Source organism: Trichechus manatus, unplaced genomic scaffold, assembly GCF_000243295.1.
Source record: "Trichechus manatus latirostris isolate Lorelei unplaced genomic scaffold, TriManLat1.0 scaffold00030, whole genome shotgun sequence".
Classification (NCBI taxonomy): Eukaryota; Metazoa; Chordata; class Mammalia; order Sirenia; family Trichechidae; genus Trichechus; species Trichechus manatus.
Window position 1 is genome coordinate 8,080,791 of NW_004443966.1, and position 17,734 is coordinate 8,098,524.

The 17,734-nt window shown below is 47.7% G+C and overlaps 1 protein-coding gene across 1 annotated transcript in view; it reads left to right on the forward strand.

The window, feature by feature from the left end:
- The first annotated feature begins 1,559 nt into the window (after positions 1 to 1,559).
- Positions 1,560 to 17,734, forward strand: part of TLN2 (talin 2) — a 479,103-nt gene continuing 462,928 nt past the window's right edge. The window contains exon 1 of the mRNA XM_023729855.1: positions 1,560 to 1,662. The gene's annotated coding sequence lies outside the window, so the exon portion shown is untranslated. The remainder of the gene's footprint in view (positions 1,663 to 17,734) is intronic.

The window sequence follows — 17,734 nt, forward strand, 5'->3', positions numbered from 1 at the left end:
AAACAAAACCACACCACCTTATTTTGAGAAGCTGGATAGTAAGCCAATGAGTCCTGTGAACTGAGGACTAAGTGGAAGGAAAACTTCCTCAGAAGTGATTTGTCTTCTCCCTCTTAACGAGTTTCTTACATAAACACTGGCATTTAGGCTAAAAAAAAAGTGTGGTCTTTCTGCCAGGCACCTAAGGGACCATTTAGGTGGCATTAATTTAATGACCTTGTCACCAATCTTTTCAGAATGTCTGGCCTTATCCATGTCGAAACGGACTTCTTCAAGATAGTTTCAACTTACAGAATCGGCTCGCTCGCTCGTTTATAGCAACAGCACTTTCACGCTCCGAGAAACGCTAAGATGTTGCCGTAGTCTCACTTAGGAGGAACTGAAGAGGTTTGCTACCTATTTCTCGGGAAGGGAGGTTTAGCCTGGTTATTCTGTAGTGGGACAGAAACAAAATGAAGTCCTCTATGGTCTTTTCTTCTTTAAAAAAACTTTGTTTTTTGGTTGAAATTACAAAAGCAGTGTGTCTCTTACAGAAAAATCACAAAGTAGAACTAAGGAGGAAAAGAAAAATCACCCACAATTCCACCAGTCACTGAGAGCTCAGGTTAACGTTTTGCGTATTCTTAGTTTATTCTGCCTCTCTCCATACCCTATAAAGAAATGCAATCATATGGTGCATAGTGTATTGTGATTTGTCTCCTCGCCCTCTTAATAACCTACATTTCATAATGACTGTGTAGACGTAAGAGGCTGAATAAATTGGCTTTATTCAAGCATATGATACACATGAAAAAATTTCTATTTTCTTATTAATAGAGTACACCCCTGCTCCCATCCCTATCAAACCAAACCAAACCAAACCAAACCCACTGCCATCCAGTCGATTCCGACTCAGAGCGACCCTGTAGGGTTTCCAAGGTTGTAAATCTTTATTTGGAAACAGATAGCCACATCTTTCTCCTGCAGAGCAACTGGTGGGTTCAAACCTTGACCTTTTGGGCGGTAGCCGACTGCTTTAAGCACTGCGCCACCAGGGCTCCTCCCATCCCTATAGCCTGTCTCTAAATTCCTAAGTAACCTTTGACCAGCCAGGGTTTCGGGGTTCGAGCACACAACGTGTGCTGAGAAGGGCAGCCCGGCTGCCAAGTTCCTGACCGCAGCCACGGTCCTCCTCTCGAGACCACTCCGTCCTTCTTCCAGAGCCTGGCCAGTGGTCCAGGGAGAGGCACTCTGCGGACCCAGGGGTCCCCCATTCCCTCTTACACAGTAGAGCCCGAGTTCTGGGAAGCCGGGGTCACCCTGCGTCCCCTTCTCCCCGCGGCAGCCTTCCTCGCGGACCGTCCCAGCACCTCGCCCAGGGGGAAGACCTCGGAGGGGCTCCCGGGAACCGGTGTCGGCCCAACTCGGGTGTCGTGTCGCGCCGGGCCGTGCCGGAGCCGCGCGAGGCCGCGCCGTCCCTGAGTGATGACGCGCTTCCTGCCCTCCCGGCGCTCGCGGGCCGTGCGCTCGCGCTCGCCCTTGGCTCTTGTTGGGCGCCGGGAGTCAGCGGCGGCGGCAGCGCTGAGGCGGCCGCGGGAGCCGAGCGGTGGCCGGGCGCGCGGGGGGACGCAGGCTGCACTCCGGGGCGGACGCTCTGCCATGAGACAGTAAATGCATCCCCCGGTAAGCCGCTCGGATCGCTCGGGTTTCCCCTTCCCCCGGCTGCGTGCACGTTGCATGAATTTCTCGTGTCTTTTCCTTCCCCTTTACCCAAGGAAAATGTGGGTGGTTTTTCTTTCCTTTTGCATCTCGTGAGAGACGCCAAATACAGGGAAAAAACCCCGCAAAGCTCTCAGGTTTGCTGTTCTAGGAGGGTTTTTTGCAGAAACATAAAATAAAATAAAATGAATGCACCTGTCTACTGCACATGTATGTTGCACTGCACTCGACCCGGGCGCAGCGGCTGGCAAACAGCCTCGCAGCCGGCGCCCGCGAGCGGATTCCTGACGGTGGGCAGCTGGTCCCCTTCGGGGCTCCCCTGGGTTTCCGGTAACCGGGCTTTGAAAAGCGGCCCCGCCTGCATGGAGTGTCCCCTCGGCCCTGCCGGCCCCCACGCCAGGAGAGTTGGCGCGGGCGGAGCGCCTTCATTCCAGCACTGGCCGCCCGGACTCCAGCCCCACTTTGCAAACAAGTCTCCGGCCGCGGCTCGGGCAAAGCCAGCCCCCCCGGTGCGGAGCCCCTAATTCGGCCCTCGACTCAAACCTGGCAATCACTTGACTCCGCTCTAGTTGGAAACCTCGCCGCCCGCAGACTGCTGGCCGCTGAGGGACGAGGGCAGCGCCGGCCCGACAGCGAGCGAGGGGCAGGCGTTGGATTCGGTGCCGCTGGGCTCGTACTGGCCGAGCGGCGCCCTCTGCTCCCCCGGCCAAAAGCTGAGATTTCGCGCGCACTGGGAGCCGGGGCACCTGGAGACTGTCGTTTCGGGATTCCTGGGGGACCGAGGCACGACATTTGAGGGCGCCATATTTTCAGTGGGTCTCGGCTGCGGAGGGGAGGGGGCGAACGGTGTCTGGGACCCGGGGGTACGCGGCGCCCCGCAGACAGGCAGCAGCGGCTTTCGCCGGGAAAGTTTGCGCGCCGAGGCAGGCGGAGGCGGCCGCGCAGAGCGCTCGCCGCGGCTGTCCCCGCAAGGGCGCGCGGGCTGCGGCGCGTCGCCAGGCCCGCCCGGCCGGGGCCGGAGGCCGAGAGCCGCCGTCAGGGGTAGCGCAGTCGGCTGGCCCTCTTCTCCTCTCCTGCCGAGACGCAGGGTTCGGGCGCCGAGGCGCAGGGAACACGCCCCTTTCCCCCGCCGCGACGGCTGCCGGGCGGCTCTGCGGAGCTGTGCGGCTGGCAGCGTCCCTCCGGGCGCCGGGGCTGGCCTGTGCGGGCCGCGGGGTCTCAATCCCTGCGGGAGAGGACGCACCCCGGCTCTGGGGCGGCGGCCTGGCTTGCGGTCGCCGGGGGCCGCCCACCGGCCGGAGCCTCGAGTCGCCGCCTCGGCTGCAGCGGCGGCCGCAGCAGTAGGAGCACCGGCGGCTGCGTGGTCGGCCCTCGCCGCGATGCCAGCCCGTGGAGGCGAGGAAAGGGGAGCGTTTCCAGAAGTTGGGGCTTCAAGGGACGCATGGGGGAAACTTGGATTCTCGCTGCTCGTGGAGAGCTGCGGTGGCTTGGGGAAAGAGAGTTGGGCCAGAGACCCTGCGTCTCGTAGTGAAAACTAACCTCTGTTTATTGTCAGAGGATAAGAGAGGAACGAACGACAGTTGTCAGTGTCATTAAAGACAAGAGGGTAGTGGTGCTTTCCTGGAGAAATGGACCCCCAAATTGATGTAATTTACAAGCACCCTGCCGTTCTTAAGTAGCCCTTACTTTGACTTCCAACAGTACCTGGGTATGCTGAGTTGTGTGTGGCGTTCCTCAGGTTGCACGCTATCCTCTCTTCTGCAGAGCTTGGGGTGAACGCCTTCTTAGGAGTGGTGCAAGGAGGAATCTCGAATTTTGAAATAAATTGTGTCCGCTTTGCGAAGGGGCAGTGGAAGGTCGTGATTGTTGCCCTGAATCAGCTGTGTGCGGCAACCTGCCCGCCTTTCTCCTTGGCGTCTTACTGAAATGATTGTCTCGAGGTCATGTGAGCCCTTGGGGTCTTCATCTTTGGAGAGGCTGGAAGGGCCAGAGAAACCTGGCAAGGCGTTTCCTCTAGATGTGCCCTGTGGTGTCAGGGATTAGGTTGCTCCTCTCTGATCCCTTCAGAAAGTGCCATTGATACCATGGTCAGCCATTGAGCTGCCAACATCCTCAGTTCCAGTACCGCTGAAGTGGGACATCTGCGCAGATGCGGAGGAGGGGCGGTGGGTGTGACAAGTGGCCTTGAGTACAGGAGTGGTACCTGCGTGAATGCTATTTTGTTTTTCACTGAGGCGTAGAATAGTGGAAAACACCCTGAGCCGGATACATTTCTCCCAAGTTAGCACAGCTAACTGCCGAAAGCCTCCATCCCTTTTGGGAAGTTTCCAGTCTTAGAAGTGGTACCTTGAATCAGGGAAACATAGGGCTCCTCAGACTTGGGGGAGCCACTGGCCTCTCTGTGCCTTCCTACCCACTGAGGCCAGGAAGGAGAAACTCAAGAGTTTTTAGAGTCTATTTTTGGCACTGTGGTGCTTCTGTCTCCAAAAGGAGTGTGAACTTTCTTGACTCTGTTGAATGAGTGCCTGGGGACAGTCTGCAAAGGCATATAGGTTGTGTGTGTGGCTTGAGTCCATCTACGCCGAACCTGTTTGTTCAAGTTTCTCCAACACTGTTGCCTAGAGTATTTTCAGGTGGAGTTAGGTTTTAGGAATAGGAGTGTGTATGCATATTATTTTCCAATCCAATACCTTTTACATATCAAAATTATACAGATCCCCCCACCCCCACTCCTCCACCCCTTACCCCCAGCAGATCGTTGGTTCCTAGGAGCAGTTAGGGATGGTTACAGGTGATGGTGTCCTTATGTACTGTCAAGGTGATTCTGACTCATAGTGACCCTATGTGATGGAGTAGAAGTGCCCCATAGAGTTTCTTAGGCTGTAATCTTTATGAAAGCAGATTGCCAGGTCTTTCTCTTGAGGAGGTGCTGGGTGGGTTTGAACCAACAACGTCTTGGGTAGCAGCTGAGCTCTTAACTGTTGTGGCACCAGGGCTCCTTTACAGGTGGTGAAAAATATAAATGTTTAATAATGATACTAACGAAACCATCTGAAGATGGGCTGATTTTAGTATTATGTTTTATAACTACATATATACACATATATTCTTATGTATGTATCAAATATTATATTTGAATTACTAAGTTAAATAAGATACATTTTTTTTAAAAGAAATGTATTGAACACTCTAATAATGATTCCCATTTAGTACCGTAGTAGTTACCTATTTTTTATGCCTCTTTTAACAAAGTTATAAATTGTGCTTTGTTTTGTTGCCTCTTGCCTGATTTCTTGTTATGTATCTTCATGGCTTGGTAAGAGTTCCTGCATTGTTTTTTCCTGTTAAGATGATTTTGTAACTTCAAACGTTGAAAAGCGCCTATGCATTTAAAACGGTGGTGTGTGGTGTGTGTATTGTGGTGAGTGTGTGGTGTGCTCAGATCTTGGGACAGTGTCTAAAACTTGTGATCTGACATCACTACTCTAGAACTTTTGAGTCACATTGTTTTCTTGGAGATTTTGGGTGGTGTTTGACCAATACAGGAAGTACTAAAAAAGAGTTAAATAATTCAAAGTTATTTTTATTGGGTACAGAAAATGTTAAAGAAAAGAAGGAAAATATAATAGGCAGGGCCAGAATTACAGCTTAACACACCCAACTGGTGCCTTTTTTATTATAATAGTTTCCCCTAGAACTTCTTAATTCTTTTACATTTATATTTAATGAGGACACTGGTGAAAACATAAGCCAAACAAAACTGTTACAAATAATGGGGATAGATGGTGGGTATAACCAGATGTTTTGCCTAAAGTTAAGAGAGTTAAGGAATCTGAACTCTGCTGAACTCCCCCGCCGGCTCCATACACCTCTCCCAAAAAGCTGGAGAGTGTGAAAGGCAAAAAAATTCTTGGGGTGGGGGGCAGAAAACCCAGACATTTTGAAGTGAATCTTTAAGGTAATTCCCTTTTATCCATTGACCATGCTAACAACCTTTGGCTCAGTGGCAGATGCCATTTGAATGACAGCTGGTGGGCAAAGCTGGGTGCAAAATGGCTTGGGCTGTGAGCGCCTTTCCTTACGGGAGTCCAGAGCTCTGCACAGGGACTGGGCTCTTTTGCTGTGAGCGCCTTTCCTTATGGGAGTCCAGAGCTCTGCACGGGGACCGGGCTTTTTTGCTGTGAGCGCCTTTCCTCATGGGAGTCCAGAGCTCTGCACGGGGACTGGGCTCTTTTGCTGTGAGCGCCTTTCCTTATGGGAGTCCAGAGCTTTGCACGAGGACTGGGCTCTTTTGCCATCTGTTTCACAGTGGGTTTTCAGAGGCAGTGCCAAGACCATGGTTTTGTTCTTCTCTTCACCAACAATTTAATTTCAGCCAGACTGATGTTCTGAGTATGTAGGACAAGTAATGGCTATTTCCCTTTTACTCCGTTAGTTAATACTGTTTTAAGAGGCAGAATTCTCTGTGTCTGCTACTTGTTCAGCAAATGTTTCTGAGGGGTTGCTATTTGCTTTATGCTAAGAAGACATCCCCTGCCCTCATCCCACACACTGTGTTCCAAAAGGATGATATCTTGTACTTTATATATCTACTAGATTGGAAGGGGGGGGGCACAGTGCATGATGAAATAGCACTTGAAGGACAAGTACTTCAACTTGAAGGAGCCATGGTGGCACAGTGGTTAAAGTGATCGACTGCTAACCAGCAGCTCCATGAAAGATGTGGCAGTCTGCTTCTGTAAAGGTTTACAGCCTTGGAAACCCTATGGGGCAGTTCTCCTCTGTCCTATAGGGTCCCTGTGAGTCCGAATCGACTTCACTGCAGTGGATTTGAAGGACAGCACAGTAGACAGAAGAGCAAGAACGTGAACCAGCAGTTCACTAAAGAGATGCAAATAGTATAAACATATGAAAAGATTCTCAGGGAAATGCAAATGACGAGCAAAGCGAGAGTAGTTTTCTGTCCCCCAGACTGACATACATTTAAAAGGTTGATAAAGTCCACTTCTAGATGGGTGTAGGGGAATCTCTCAGACCGTTGTTGGGAGTGTAAATTGCATAACCTGTCGGGAAAGCAGACAATTTCTGTGAACGTCCAGAATGTGCATACCATATGACCCAGCAGTTCCACATTTGGGGCCCGTTTTACAGAAATAAAACACCTGCATGTAAGGGTGTGTGCGTGAGGATGCTTATTGTAGCACAGTTAAGGTAAATAAACTAGAAGAACACGAATGCCCATCTGTAGGATGAACAAAATACGGTACATCCATACTATGGATTATTTTGTGAGGACTGTCCATGATATATTAAAAAAGCGAGTTATACAGTACTGTATATAGTGTGATCTATTTCTGATTTAACAAAGAAGCCGCCCTACGTCTATGACTTGGGGAAAGATGTGGAAGGACACAGCAAAGTTAATGTTTAAAATTGGGGTGTGGAGGGGGCAATGAATACTTTTCTCTGTATATATCCCAACTGGTTGATTTATTCAACAAGCTTGCTTTTCTATATGAAAACACTTTAAAAGAATTAATTGGTTAAGGGATAGGAAACTCATCAGGAACCATTTGGAAATTAAGACTGGGAAATATCACACTTGCTTTCCCTGATGCCCTCTACAGCAATCTCTTATCTCTTTGGAATCTTTCAGTTAATGATCTTCTAAAATCCTGAGATTTCCCAATTTTTAGTAGACCCCCCCCCCTTTTGCATTTGGTAAATCTGCTGCAGAAGACCTCTTTAAAGTGTTAAAAAACAAAGATGTCACTTTGAGGACTAAGGTGTGCCTGACCCAAGCCATAATTCCAGTTGCCTCATATGTGTGCAAAAGCTAGACAATGGATAAGGAAGAACAGAGAAGAACTGACGCATTTGAATTATGGTGTTGGCAAAGAACATGGACTACTAGAAGAATGAACAAATCTGTCCTGGAAGAAGCACAGCCAGAATGCTGCTTAGAAGTGGGGATGGCGAGACTTCGTCTCACATACTTTGGACATGTTACCAGGAGGGACCAGTCCCTGGAGAAGGACATCATGCTTGGTAGAGGGTCATTGAAAAAGAGGAAGGCCCGCAAGGAGATGGATTGACACAGTGGCTGTAACAGTGGGCTCAAACACAGCAGTGATTGTGAGGATGGTGCGGGACCGGGCAGTGTTTTGTTCTGTTGTACTTAACAACACCACCTAACAACAACAATGACAACAGATCTCTTCAAGGTAAAGAATGGCTTCAGGAAAAGCTGTTTACTTCTGGATCTGCCTCTGGGATAGTGCTGAAAAGGAGAGCGTGAAGGCTCTTAGCATTCTTCTTTTTCTTGACTTTCCCGGATCCCATCCTGAGGGAAGACCAGTGGGCATCTGGCCAGTTGAAGGGTCTTCCTGGAGAGCAGCAGCATCCCCTCAAACATCGTTTTCTCATCTGGGGCCCGGGGAGGTGCTGTTGAATGGCTGTGCTGGCATGCACACCCAGGTCTCTTTCTACCCGGTCGCTTGTTGAGCAAATTGGGCCACTGTCAATCCTGCCTCTTAATGTGACTTTTGAAACCTTGATAAGATTTATGAGTTCTTGGCAGTTACAACTGAAACCACACTTTGAAAAGCAGTGGAACCTCCATCCACATTAAATGGCCTACCGTGTGACCCTTGTGAATCCTGGTGGGAGGCCAGAACTCTGCTGCACAGTCTGAAAACCATTGTTTAGAATTGTGGTTCCCAAACTAGGATGTATCAGAATCACCTGAAGGGCTTGTTAAAGCCCAGAGTTTCAGATTCAGTAGGGCTTGGGTGGGTGGGGGCTGAGAACCTGCATGTTTAACAAGTCCCCAGGTGACATTGATCTTGCTGGTCAGGGACCACACTTGGAGAACCACTGGATTACAGGAAGCAGCCACCTCTGTTTTGTAGATCCTTGTGCTGTATCCCAGGAGCCCTGATGGCTGCTACTCAATAGGGTGGCAGTTCAAATCCCCCAGTCACTCCTTGGAAACCCTATGGGGCAGTTCTCCTCTGTCCTCTAGGGTCACTATGAATTGGAATCAACTTGATGGCAGTGAGTTTGGTTTTTTTGGAACATCCATATAAATCGTTGCTCCAGCTCCCAGCCTCTCAGTCCTGTGACCAACTCTTTTTCAGTTATCTTTTCCTCTTCCCCACTTCAGCCATCCCTCCCACGGTTTTCCCTAGACCACTGGTTCTCAGAGGTTTTGCTCCCCATGGGACACTGGGCAGTGTCTGGAGGCATTTTTGGTTGTTACAACTTGAGATTGGTGCTGCTAGCATCTAGTGGGTGAAGGCCAAGGATGATGCTGCTAACATCCTGTAAAGCACATGGCAGCCCCTTATAATAAAGAATTAATATGGTCCAAAATGTCAGTAGTGCCAAGGTTGAGAAATGCTGCCTGAAACTAGTGTCTGTGAAGTTTTTTAGTTTTTTTAACCTCTGTGCATAGGAGAAGTACATCTTATGCGATGACCCAGTACAAACACACACATATAATTGAAACAAAAATTTCAAACACGGTACTTACCTTGCTAGGTATAATGTGCTTTTGTACTTTCTATTTCATTAAAAAAATGCTGGCTGTGACCCATTAAATTGATTTCACTACCCACCAAAGTTGTAGAACATCATTTGAAAAACATAGCTGTAGACCTTATCAGTGCCAATAACTGTACCACTGCTGCTACCATCTTGACAGGGATCCCTCGTCTTCTCTCTTTCGTCTCATCCCTCCAGTATCCAAGTCCACCTGGTCTTTCCCTCATGAGGGTTTCTGACCTGGTGACCCTTCCACTTTTTCTTTGTCCATCACCCCTCTTTTTTCATTTTACCTGTGCTCAGCTCAGACCCTTGCAAACACCCTCGGCTCCCTTTGCTCTCTCTCTTCACCTTTCTTTCCTGAGAAAGCCCCAACCTGGTTACACTGCACCCTCTGCCCACGCTGCTTCTGCCCTAGCTGCTGAACCTGGGGAGAGAAAACGCAGCCATCTGCAGCCTCTCATCTTTGATTTATGACATCCGGGTCCACCGCGTTTCCATCACCTCCTCACTATCAGATGATGACCTAACGTATTTCACTGAGAAAAAGGAAGCAATGAGAAACTGGTTTCATCTTCCTGTGCAAAATCTGTGAACCTGCCGGTAGCTCTAGTCATGCATGCTGCCTTCTCCTGCGGTGGTGGGCGTTGGTTCCCCAATCTCTAATCCTGCAGGTATCTCCTCTCCCTCTGCATCATCAGTGTCCCCCTCTCCAGTGAATAACTGCCATCAGAAGCATGCTGTCATGTCTCTCATCTGAAGGAAAAACGCAGCAACACAAGACACTGGGGACTCTATATCCTGGTCGGTGCTTTTTAGATTCCTCCACTCCCTTCCCAGGAAATATTTCTGAAGGAATTGTCAGGCAGTCAGACTCCATTTCCTCACCTCTCATTCTTGAATCCACTTTCACTTGGCTTTTGCTCCACCCCTCCATCAAAACCACCCTTCTTAAGGTACCAGTGACATCCAGGTGGCCAAAGCCAGTGGCCAGCTCTTGGTTGTCATCTCCAGCCTCTCTGCTGCATTGAGCCAGCTGATGGCGCTCTCCTCAGGACATTTTCTTCACCCGGCTTCCATGACATGCCCCTTCCTGGTTCTCCCACCTCCCTGGCCGATCCAGCTTCAGCTCTTTTGGAGCTTGTCTTCCTGGCTTCTAAAAGTTGGAGGCACTCTCTCCGATTTCATTTAGGAATCTGTCCCAGTATCACCTCCTCAGAGATCTCCTTGACATTCCCCAGTGCCTGCTCTCAAGTCTCTCCTTCTTGTTTTTTTTTTTTTTTTGTCATTTACCATTCCCTGATATTATACAGGAGCCCCTGGGTGGTGTAGACAGTTAGGTGCTTGGCTGCTAGCTGATAGGTTGGTGGTTTGAGTTTACTCAGAGGCACCTTGGAAGAAAGGCCTGGCAGTCTACTTCTGAAAAATCAGCCATTGAAGACCCTTTGGAGCACAGTTCTACTCTGGCATACACCAGGTTGCCGTGAGTCAGAATTGACTCAACAGCCGTTGGTTTGGTTTTTGGATAATATTTATGTGATTCATTTATTGTCTGTTTTGAGGCATTAGCATAAAAGCTCCATGAAAGATACAACCTCTGTTGCGGTTTCTACAAGTGCCTGGAACAATGCCCAGCACATAGTAAGTACTCACCAGCAAAACTATTTTAATAAGGAATTGATGAAGAAGGCTTGCTGGTTCCAGAGGTTAGCCTGGGCTAAGGTGGAAATGCAGTGTTTCATGGGTGCCATATTTTCCGTCACACGTAGAGAGTTAAGGCTTCAAGTGTTGAATGAATGAAGCACATCCTTGTTGAATACTTGTTGAATGACAGAAGGCACCCGCAGAGGACAACTGGACTGAGACGGATGCTCACTTCTCTCATTTTTATCTTTGAAGAGCGGTACTTAAGTAGTCTACTTTGTAACTTTTGTTGCTGGTTAAAGACGGTAAATTGACTTGTCTGAAGTGTTGGTCGTTGACCTCAATGATCTGCTGAACTGTGATGGTGAGTCGCTCATCCTCAGAGATCACTTGACCACATGGGAGGGATGTCTCCTCCATCTCAGAGTGGTTGAGCATGTGGAGGAGTGAATTCCTGCAGGTGAGTGGTGATGTTCAGTGCTGCCCTTCAGCTCTGCTCTCTTAAGCATCCAAGATAAAGGGAAGCTTGGCATTGAAGTCCTTTCTTCTCATTTCTGTGTTGCCTCAGGACAGCCAGTCCATCTAATTACTTGGCACCTGTGTCTAGGACCCAGTTGATGTAACTGAAGATACGTCCTGAGTGTGGCCGGAGGTCATGCATGGCAGATCCTCGAAGGAGAGTGGGGATTACTCCTGGGTTTCAGAGATTACATCCAAGACACTTTAAGAGGCTTTATTTTCTCCTTGAAGGGCTCTCTACTGGGCTTAGTGCTCCCGGCCCCTCCTCTGTGGGGTTAAAGTCACTGGACCCTGAGTAAGATGTCAAGTGAGGGTCCCCCTGAGGGGCTGCTACAGAGCAGTTGGGTTTAGTGTACCCAAGAAGGAAGGACAGATGTCATTGTGAGATGTTTTAGAGGAATTCGAGGGATGTTTATTTTTATTACCAGTGTACATATATAAATATATATATATATATGTATGTATTTTAAAGAAAGGAGGCCTGAATGGCTGGAGGTCAGCCTTTCCCCTTGACAGGGAAAGAACTGAGGCCAGGAAGAGTGAGACCGCTTTGCAAAGCTTGCACTAGAATCCCAGTTTCCTGACTACCACCAGGTTCCTTCTTTTCTCAGCACATCCTGCAAACCCAAAAAAAACCAAACCCCTGGCCCTCGAGTCGATTCCGACTCATAGCGACTCTGTAGGACAGAGTAGAACTGCCCCATAGGGTTTCCAAGGAGTAGCTGGTGGATTCCGACTGCCAACTTTCGATTAACAGCCGAGCTCTTAACCACTGTGCCACCAGGGCTCCATGTCCTGCAGGCTCCTGCCTTTAATTCGGGGCTGTTGTTAGAACTGCCTGGGAAGCCTGTTAAAAATGCAGCTTCCTGAACCTCAGCCACTCACTGAATCAGCATCTCTGAGGGTGGGGCCTGGACACAGGTTTTTGAAGCTCCTTAGGGAGGCTCCTGGAGCCCTGGTGGTGCAGTGGTTAAGAGATTGGCTGCTTACCAAAAAGTCAGCAGTTCGAATCCACCAGCTGCTCCTGGGATATCCCATGAGGAAGTTCTCCTCTGTCCTATAGGGTCACTATGAGTCGGAATTGACTCATTGGCAACGGGTTTGATTTGGTTTAGGGAGGCTCCGGAGTTCCTGGGTGGTACAGATAGTTAATGTGATGGGCAGCTAACTGAAAGGGTGGTGGTTCGAGTCCACCCAGAGGCACCTCAGAAGAAAGGTCTAGTGATCTACTTCCAAAAAATCAGCCATTGATAACCCTGTGGAACACAGTTCTACTCTGACACACATGGGGTCGTCATGAGTTGGAGTTGACCTGATGGCAGCTGGATCAGGGAGGCTCTCAGGAGAGGTTGCCCAGAGTGGCTGTGTGTGGGGTGAAGGCAGACTGGGACTGGGGACAGTCACCCTGCAGGGCAAAGCCCAGCTGGCCTTGCACGCTGTACAGATGAGGCTTCTTTCTGATGCAAGACAACCATCTTGCCTGCACCGCCGTTTGCTCCTTGCTCTCCCGCACCCCTCCACCCCCACACCCCCCACCCCGCTGGTTACTCAGTAAGACCCTGTAGGATTCCATTTTTAATGCATATAGAAAGGGCTTTTTATTTTCTTGGGGAATTTAATTTCCTGACACCTTCCCAACGTGTTTTGTCCTACTTTCTAGAGAATGAAAGCTGCATCCCCTTTGAGAAAATCATCTCCTCGGGGGCTTTTATGGGTCATCTTTATTAGGGTCCCTGGGTGCCTGAGTGCTGAGGGCACCTCTGGGCTGGGGTACGGATTTAGCCTCAGACAAGCTGGTGGGAAGCTAGAGCTGGCCCTGCGTGCAGCTTTGACAGGAGGAAACGTGAGTGTGACTAGACCGTGCGGGATGGGTGGTTTTATGAAGAAGGAGGGTCAGTCACTTCCTGGTTCTGCTGGTGCGTTTGCAGATGTTTCGGGGCCTCCATCTTGTGACAGTCGCTGCAGGCTCGAGACTGCACAATGAGACCTTGCCCCCCAGAGCTGGCTCTCTGAGGAGCTGACGAGCAGTTTGTATGGTGCTTCATAAATGTACCTGGGAAAGACATTAGAACGAGGCCTGCGGAATTGAGAGGCATCGGGTGGCCAAGTGCCCCTTACAAAGGGGCAGGAGAAGGGCCCTTTTCTCTTGAATTAAAAGCTGACACAAGGTCAGGCTGTCTTGGGTCTGAAAATCAGAGTGTGACACAGAAGGCTTGTTACTGAAGTTACCTTCTTAGGCTAAGGGTACCCTCGTTGGTAATTGTTGCGGAACTCTGGCATATACTTGACACTCTGTTTTACTAAGGCCTTGCACGTGTATTGCTGTCCTGACGACGCTGTGAGGCAGGTGTTACTCCTTCTACTTTGAGGACGCTACGTGTAGCTGGGTTATACACTGAATACAGGGTAAATTTACTCAAGCTCAGGTTTTCTATCGAGATCATAGGTTTCTCCCAGGAGACCAGTGATCCTCAAACTTTGATATATGTGAGAGTCTCCTGGGCAGTTCATTAGAAATTCAGATTTAGGGGAGGGGGGGCCCTGTGGAAAACTACTGAATCGGAAACAGAGGTTGCAACCAAGGAACCTGTATTTTTTTTTAAATAAGTTTCTCCAGGAGGTTTGGATACACTCCAAAATGGGAGATCTAACGCACTCTACCATGCACACGATATTTTAGGGGGAAAAACCACCACCACCAAATCCTCATTGGTTTTTTGTTGACTGACTTGCCTGTGAGGCCCTAGGAGGCATTATGGGATGGTGCTCATTGGAGTTGGGGGGCATTACAAAGTGTTGAGCCAGATGGGATTGTTGTCCTGTACAGTATCCTGCCTCTGTACCAGCGGCTGTCGTTGTTGTTAGGTGCCGTCGAGTTGGTTCCAACTCATAGAGACCCTATATACAACCGAACGAGACGCTGCCTGGTCCTGTGCCATCCTCACAATCATTGTTATGCTTGAACCCATTGTTGCAGCCACTGTGTCAGTTCATCTTGTTGAACGTCTTCCTGTTTTTGCTGACCCTCTACTTTACCAAGCATGATGTCCTTCTCCAGGGACTGATCCCTCCTGATAACATGTCCAAAGTATGTGAGACGTAGTCTTGCCATTGTTGCTTTTAAGGAGCATTCTGGTTGTACTTCTTCCAAGACAGATTTGTTCATTCTGGCCTTCTATTCAATATTCTTCACCAACACCGCAATTCAAAGGCGTCAATTCTTTGGTCTTCCTTATTCATTGTCCAGCTTTCGCGTGCATATGAGACGATTGAAGACACCATGGCTTAGGTCAGGCGCACCTTAGTCTTCAAGGTGACATCTTTGCTTTTCAGCACTTTAAAGAGGTCTTTTGCAGCAGATTTGCCCAGTGCAATGCGTCTTTTGATTTCTTGTCTGCTGCTTCCATGGGTGTTGATCGTGGATCCGAGTAAAACGAAATCCTTGACAACTTCAGTCTTGTCTCTGTTTATCATGATGTTGCTTATTGGTCCATTTATGAGGATTTTTGTTTTCTTTACATTGAGGTATAATCCGTACTGAAGGCTGTGGCCTTTGGTCTTCATCAATAAGTGCTTCAAGTCCTCTTCACTTTCAGCAAGCAAGGTTGTGTTATCTGCACAACACAGGTTGTTAATGAGTCTTCCACAAATCCTGATGCCCCATTCTTCTTCATACAGTCCAGCCTCCGGTTATTCGCTCAGCATATAGATTGAATAAGTATGATGAAAGGATACAGCCCTGACGCACACCCTTCCTGACTTTAGACCACGTAGCCAGTGGCTTTTAGGGTCATGCTGATTGCCCCTAAACTAATGGAAAAATTAACCTGGCTTGAACTTTCTGTGCAGCACAGATGCATATTGCACAGAGGGTGGGGAGGGGCCCTGGGGATAAATTGAGAGGGTATTGTAACTAATCAACACTGTGAACTTTATCAAAAAAGCAAAAATAAAAAATTGTAATTATTAAGTATTTATCATTATGAAATGTATTAACCAAAATATGCTAGAGCATGCACAGTACAGAAAAATCACCTGGAGAAATTAAAAAATATGATTCCTGGGCCCTACTTCCAGAGATTGTCTTTCCGTGGGTCTGGGGTGGGACCCAAAATTCCAGGTGTTGCTGAAGCTGCTGGTGTGGAGACCACCCTTGGAGCAGCATTGTGCCTGGCAGCCCACAATTAATGAAGGTTTGTCACTGTGTCATTCATCTGTTGATATTACAATGACAGGGTCTCTGAATAATTAAAAGATATCTGTCATGTATTGATTCGTGTCCCCAAAAAATATGTGTATCAATTTGGCTAGGCCATGATTCCTAGTATTGTGTGATTATCCGCCATTTTGTTATCTGATGTGATTTTCCTATTTGCTGTAAATCTTATCTTTGTGATGTTAATGAGGTAGGATTAGAGGCATTTATGTTAATGAGGCAGGACTCAATCTACAATATTAGGATGTGTTTTAAGTCAGTCTCTTTTGAGATATAAAAGAGAGAAGCAAGCAAAGAGACAGGGGGACTTCATACTACCAAGAACAAGAGCCAGGAGAATTGCACATTCTTTGGACCCAGGGTCCCTGTGCTGAGAAGCTCCTGGACCAGGGAAAATTGATGCCAAGGACCTTCCCCCAGAGCCAACAGAGAGAGAAAGCCTTCCCCTGGAGCTGGCACCCTGAATTCGGACTTCTAGCCTACTAGACTGTGAGAGAATAAACTTCTGTTTGCTAAAGCCATCCACTTGTGGTATTTCTGTTCTAGCAGCACTAGCTATCTAAGATAATGTCTAAGCCTTGGCCATTAGCCCGAGGATTATAACCTATACTCAGGACCATTGCCTTAATCATTTCACTATCTTGACTTTTCATTGTAGCGATTATTTAACAAAATACACTGTCTCTTAGCTAAGGCCGTGTTTCTTAGAACATGGTCCTGGGATCACCACTGTCATAATCACCTAGAATTCTGGTTAAGGACTGGAGATGTCCAAATCTAATCCCCGGAGATTTTGATTTAGTAGGTCTGTGTAGGGCCCAAGAATTTGTAGTTTTCATAATCAGATGATTGTTATGTGTATTAAAGCAGGGCTTTGAACCAGTTCATTCCAGTTTGAACCCCTGCTGAGAATTTGCATTTCTAAAAAGTCCCCAGATGATGCTAATGCTGCTGCTTAGGGACCAATTCTGAGAACCACTAGTAGAACAGTGATTCTCAAAATTTATTATACATAAGAATCACCTGGGGAATCTTGTTAATATGTGGATCCTGATTCAGTATATCTGGGGATGGAAATGCAAATTCTCAGCAGGAGTTTGAACCACAATGAACTGGTTTGAAGCCGTGCATTAAAGTTTGGGTGCCAGTGAGCTTGGGCTTAGGGACCGCTTATATGTTTTACTTTTAAATTGTTTACAGTGGTATTTGTTCCTGTTTTCTGGCTTGTAATGCTGTTGTCCAGTCTGAAATTACAAAGACCTCATTCTGCAGCAGAGCTATAATTTTAATAAATTGTTATATTTCTTTTTGAATAATCTCCTCCCCTCCCCCCCTTTTTACATAAGCTCATGCAATCATTTTAAGAGAAGTCTTAAAAAAAGTTATGTTCCTTGTCCAGGTAAATTCTTTCGGAGTATTGATAGTATGTGAAATACATTAGAGGTTTTGGAGTTGATTCAAGGAGGCTTTGTGGTTTTGAACTGCACAGGTGGTTAAAGGATGACCTTTGGTAGAAATAATGTTTGTGTTCTTGGGCTCCATATTCATACCAAAAAAAAAACCCCAAATTAGTAAATGCTTTCATATGGGAGGGGGAGGTTGGGAGGAGGAACTCTCTTTGCTGTTATAAAGGAGATTCCATTGCATTGACCATGCTGTGGATAATCCATGCTTCATGCTTTGCAGATTTTTCTGCAAATCGATTTTTTTCCCTGGAGGCAAAATTTTCAGTTCTGTGTTCTTTTTTTAGGCGGAATGGTGACCTGCACTTTTAGAAAGGGGAGCTAAAATTAATTTTGGATCATGAGGCCATACGTGCCCATGTCACTTTATATAATATGTGTTCTTGAAAAGTTAGAGATATAATAAGCTGTTTTAAATGCAGAAGAGACTGTCAAAATTTATAAAACCATACACTTGAAGGATGAGTTTTACTTTTTGTAATTGTTGTTGGGTGCCTTCGAGTAGATTCCGACTCATAGTGACCACATTTGACAGAGTAGAACTGCCCCATAGGGTTTTCTTGTCTGTAATCTTTACGGGAGCAGATGGCCAGGCTGTCTTCCACGGGGCCATTGGATGGGTTCGAACTGCCAACCTTTTGGTTAGCAA